At 32.1% G+C, this 5567-nt stretch overlaps 1 pseudogene; it reads right to left on the bottom strand.

The window, feature by feature from the left end:
* Positions 1-4938: 4938 nt before the first annotated feature.
* On the bottom strand, positions 4939-5255 carry LOC123646701 (annotated as a pseudogene).
* Positions 5256-5567: the final 312 nt, after the last annotated feature.

Below are 5567 nucleotides of genomic sequence, written 5' to 3'. Positions count from 1 at the left end.
TGAGAGACAGTGGAATGATACCTATTAGACATGCTTTTGAAAATAATATTTTAACATTCAAGAAAAGAGGACCTCTTCTGGGAGAATTATGTTTTGCATAGTTTTTAAGACTTTATATTTTTAGAGCAGTTTTATGTTCACAGCAAAATTAAGAGGAAAATACAGAGATTTCCCATACACTCTGCTCCTCACACATATATATAGCCTTCCCCATTATCAACATCCCCCACCAGATGAGTACCTTGGTTAGTATTGATGAATTTACATTAACACGCCATAATGACCCAAAGTCCATAGTTTACATTATGGTTCACTTGTGGTGTAGGACATTCTATGGGTGTGGAAAATATATAATAATATGTATACACCATTATAGTATCATGTAGAGTGGTTTCACGGCTTGACAGATCATATTTTTTTAGTTCTAAATAATACTTTGGATGTACCATAGTTCATTTATCTAGTCATCTACTGAAGGACATCTTGATAGCTTCTAAGTTTTGGCAATTATGAATAATGCTGCTGCAAGTATCAGTGTGCAAGCTCTTCTGTGAACATAAGTTTTCAACTCATTTGGGCAAAACCATGGAGAGTAATTGCTGCATCATATGGTAATAGTATGTTTAGTTTTGTAAGAACCTCCCAAACTTTCTTCCTAAGTTGGTATACCACATTTTGCATTCTTACAAGTAATGAATGAGAATTCCTATTGCTCCACATTCTTGCCAGGATTTGGTGTCATCAATGTTCTTGATTTTGTACTTTTTTTTTTTTTTTTTGAGTAGAAGGAAAGAGAAGTTTATTAATTTGCCAGCAAATGAGGAGGTTGTCAGACTCCTGTCTCAAAATAACAACATCCTCAATTTTGTGCATTCTAATAGGCATGTAGGATTATCTCACTGTTGTTTTAATTTACATTTCCCTAATAACATATGATGCGAAGCATCCTTTCATACACTTATTTGTCATATGTGTATCTTCTTTGCTGAGGTGTCTCTTAAGGTCTTTGGCCCATTTTTTAATTGGGTTGCTTCTTTTCTTTTTGTTGGTTTTTAAGAGTAAATTATATATTTTGGATAACAGGCCTTTATGAAATGTGTTGATTGCAAATCCTCTCTTTCTCCCAGTCTGCGACTTATCTTCTCTTTCTCTCAACATTGTATTTTGAAGAGTAGACATTTTAATTTTTGTTAAATCTAGCTCATCAATTATTTCTTTCATGTATTATGCCTTTGGTGTGTATTTAAAAAGCCATCACCATACCCAAGATCATCTAGAATACCTCCTATTTTATCTTCTATGAATTTTATAGTGTTGCATTTTGCATTTATGTCCATGATCTATTTTGAGTTAATTTTGAGAAGGCTGTAAGGTCTATGTTGAGATTCATTTTTTGAATATGGATTCCAGTAGTTGTAAACACTATCTGTTGAAAAGACTAACTGTGCTCCATTGCATTGTCTTTTCTCTTGTGTCAAGAATCAGTTGACAATATCTATGTAGGTCTATTTCTGGGCACTTTATTCTGTATAATTATCTATTTGTCTTGATGACATTAGTTTTATAGTAAGTATTGAAGTTGGATAGTGTCAGTCCTCTAACTTCGTTCTTCTTCATCACTGTGTTGGCTATTCTGGTCCTTTTGCCTCTCTCGATAACCTTTAGAAGCAATTATCAATATCCACAAAATAACATGCTGGGATTTTGATTGAGATTGTTTTGAATCTATAGATCAAGTTGCAAAGAACTGAAATTCTGATGATGTTGTGTCTTTCTATCTGTAGAGATGGAATATCTTTCCATTTATTTCTTTTTTGATTTCCTTCATTATAGTTTTGTTGTTTTCCTGATATAGATTTTACAAATTCTTTTTTATATTTCTACCTAAGTATTTTATTTTTGGGGGGTGCTAATGTAAATGTTGTTTTGTGTTTAGTTTCAAATTCCACATCTTCATTAGTGGTATAAAGTAAAGCAAATAATTTTTGCATCTTAACCTTGTATCCTGCAAACTTGCTTTAACTTCTTATTAGTTCCAAAAGTTTTTTGTTGATTCTTTTGGATTTTTCACATAGAAAATCATGTTATCTACAAACATAGTTTTACTTCTTCCTTCACATTCTGTATACCATTTCTTTCAATTCCTTGCCCAGTTACATTAACGAAGATCTCCAGTATGGTATTGGAAAGGAGTGGTGAAATGGGAAATTCTTTCATTTTTCCTAATCTTAGTTGGAAAGCTTTGATTGTCTCACCACTAAGTAGAATATCAGCTGTAGAATTTTTGTAGACATTCTTTATCAAGTTGAGGAAATTCTTCTGTATTTCTAGTTTACTGAGAGTTGTAATCATGTATGGCTACTGGATTCTGTCAAATGTTTCTCTGCATCTACTAATAGGATCAAGCGATTTTTTCTTTTTTAGTCTGTTGATATGATGGACTGCATTAATTGATTTCAAATGTTAAACTATCCTTGTATATTGGGATAAATATCATTTAAGATATGATTGGATTTGATTTGGTAAGGTTTTTGAGAATTTTTGCACCTATGTTTATTAGGGATACTGGTCTGCAGTTTTCCTGTCTTGTAAGATTTGTATCTGGTTGTGGTAGGAGGGCACTGCTGGCCTCAAACAATGAGATGGGAAATATTCCCTTTTCTTCTGTCTCTGAAATAGATTTACAGAATTGGTATAATTTCTTCCTTAAATGTTTGGTAGAGTTTTCTAGGGAACCCATCTGGGCTTGATACTTTCTTCTGTAAAAGGTTGTTAATTATGCATTCAATTTCTTTATTAGATATAGGCCTATTAAAATTGTCTATTTCTTCTGGTTTGAGTTTTAATGGAAATTGTGTCTTCTCAGGAATTAGTTCATTTAATCGAGGCTATCAAATTTGTGGACATAGAGTTGTTAAGTAGTCCTTTATTATCCTTTTAGTGTTCATCAGATCTATATTGTTATCTTCTATTTTTTTTTTTTTTAATTCTTATTTCAACATATTGTGACATTAACAAAAGTTTAGGTTACGTATATTGCCCTTGCCTCCCCACCCCCCCAAGTCAGAGCTTCAGACGTGTCCATCCCCTAGACAGTGCACATCACACTCATTATGTATGTATTTGTGTCCTTTTTCATAGTTAGCCTGGCTAGAGATTTATCAATCTTATTAATCTTTTCAAATAACCAGCTTTTGGATTTATTGATTTTTTTCTATTAATTTATTGCTTTCAGTTTCATTGGGTTCTGCTCTAATTTTCATTATTTCTCTTCTGCTCACTTTGGATTTAATTTGCTCTTCTTTTTTGTAGTTTCCTAAGGTGGAAATTTGGATGATTGATTTTAGATCTTTCTTCTTTTCCAATACATGCATTCAATGCTATAAATTTACTTCTAGGAACTACTTTTGCTGCATCCCACAAATTTTGATGATATGTGTTTAAATTAGTTCAAAATATTTTAAAAATTATCTTGAGATTTTTTTTTGATCTATGTATTATTATAAGTATGTGACTTAATCTCTCATATTTTGGAATTTTCTAGTTATCTGTTATTAATTTCTAATTAAATGTGGTGTGAGAGAAGACACTGTATGATTTCTATTATTTTTTTAATTTAGTAAGGTACATTTTATGGCCTAGAATATACTGTATCTTGGTAAATGTTCCCTGTGAGTCTGAGAAGAATTTTTCTGCTACTGTTGGATAAAGTAGTATATAGAGATGTCAGTTATATCCAATTGATTGGTATTGTTGAGTTCAATGATGTCCTCACTGATTTTCTGCCTGATATATCAATTTTTTTCAATGATCTGTGATTTTGTTTTTAATTATCTTAAGTTATGATCACACATAATATTTAAATTTGTGTGTATCTCCTTTAATCCTTCTAATGAGGTGGTAAAAGCACCATTACCAATTACACATATACAGTAATTCTACAGTTTTATGTATTTTTAAAGAGCTATTTAAAGATGATCCTAAATTATAACTTAGTCTGATGTAGGTAGTAAAGAATTCAAAAGTTTAATTTGCTATTTCTTGTCACCTTGACTTTTAAAAGCATTTAACCTTATAGCTTGTCTATCAAATGTGAGACGTGTTAAATATGCTTTATTTGATATTACACACAAACCACACTAAAATGCCTTTCAATAAATAAAAGTCAGCATTTTAGTAGACACAGGGAATTCGATTGGCACTGTGAAGACTAAAAATATAAAGTAAACATTGCTATCTTATCTCCAGCCCTCGCCTTTAACAGGCTAATGAACACAAATTAAAACACCAATGAGTCTTGTTTGGTTCTGAAACAGTAAAGAGACTTCCCTAGTATTTAAATATATTCACATAACCAGTTATAAAAGTCTAAACATAAAACCAGTCTTCAATAGGTTTTGAGATGGCAATTTACCATCTTTGTGAAAAGCTGAACATTACTAGTGAAATCTAATCATATCTTTAGAAGGGGAAAACAATGATAGCATTTACCAAACTGGAATTACTATTAAAATTCAAGAAACTGATTTGATTGACGGTATACTTTTTGCTATGTAAGTCTCAGACTATGTGGTTGTTTCACGGACAATATTGGTTCTAGTGATTTTTTTTAGATGGCTGGACCAGGAGATAATTAGAGAAGAATTCTTATTATGTATTTTTTAACTCCATCCTCTAGAACAATGCACATAGCAGAAAGCAGATCTTAAGGTCTCCAATAAATTTGTGATGCAAAAAAAAAAAAAGAAAAGAAAACCAAAAACTGATCATAGTTATTTAAGCACAAACCAATCTTAATTAAATCAGGATTGTCCAAAAAAAATATTCTGTCACTCATTCATGATCTGAATTTCTGCTGTTTAGACCAATTAAATTATGATACGCATAAAAGAAGCCAAGATATTTCTGTTTTGTAATAAATAAGGCAGTGGCCAATAATTACTCATTAGTAGCTTTTTTGAGATAAGCTGTTAAGTCTGCCCTTTCAGCCTTCTTCTTAATGCTGGCAAAGATCATTTTTGTTTCAGGGATGTACTTCTTGGGATTCTCCAAATACTACATCAGTTTATTCTCTTTCCAGGTGACACCTTTGTTCTTATTGACTTCTGTGTAAGAGAATCCAGTGGCCTGACCTGTCTTCCATCCAAAGAGACCATGGAGATTTGGCTCAGTCTTGTGCTTGCCTCCCTTTTCCACAGTGTGGCACTGGGCATACTTCTAAACAAAAATCTTTTGCCTTTCTCAACATCACCCATATTTAATTCTCTCTTTGGTTGCTGATGGAATGAAAGTTCTCACTCCAAAGCCAGATGTCCCACTCTCTAAATCTGTTTATTTCTGATGGAGGGCTGTTGAAGTCTCCAGCTATAATTGTGGATTCATCTACTTCTTCAGTTCTATCAGTTTTTGCAGTACTACCATTTTTCTTATATGATTTGGCATTTTTCAGGTTTTTGCTATTATATAACTTTCATGTATTTTTTGAGTGATTCTCTAACTGGAATATACACTCACTAAAGAAAAATGCCTTAATTTTTCTAAAATTTTCCAATGAACCAAAAGAATGC

This window comes from Lemur catta, chromosome 10 (assembly GCF_020740605.2).
Source record: "Lemur catta isolate mLemCat1 chromosome 10, mLemCat1.pri, whole genome shotgun sequence".
In the NCBI taxonomy this organism is placed as follows: Eukaryota; Metazoa; Chordata; class Mammalia; order Primates; family Lemuridae; genus Lemur; species Lemur catta.
The sequence above is the reverse complement of the archived record's forward strand: the minus strand, read 5'-3'. Positions and strand labels throughout refer to the sequence as shown.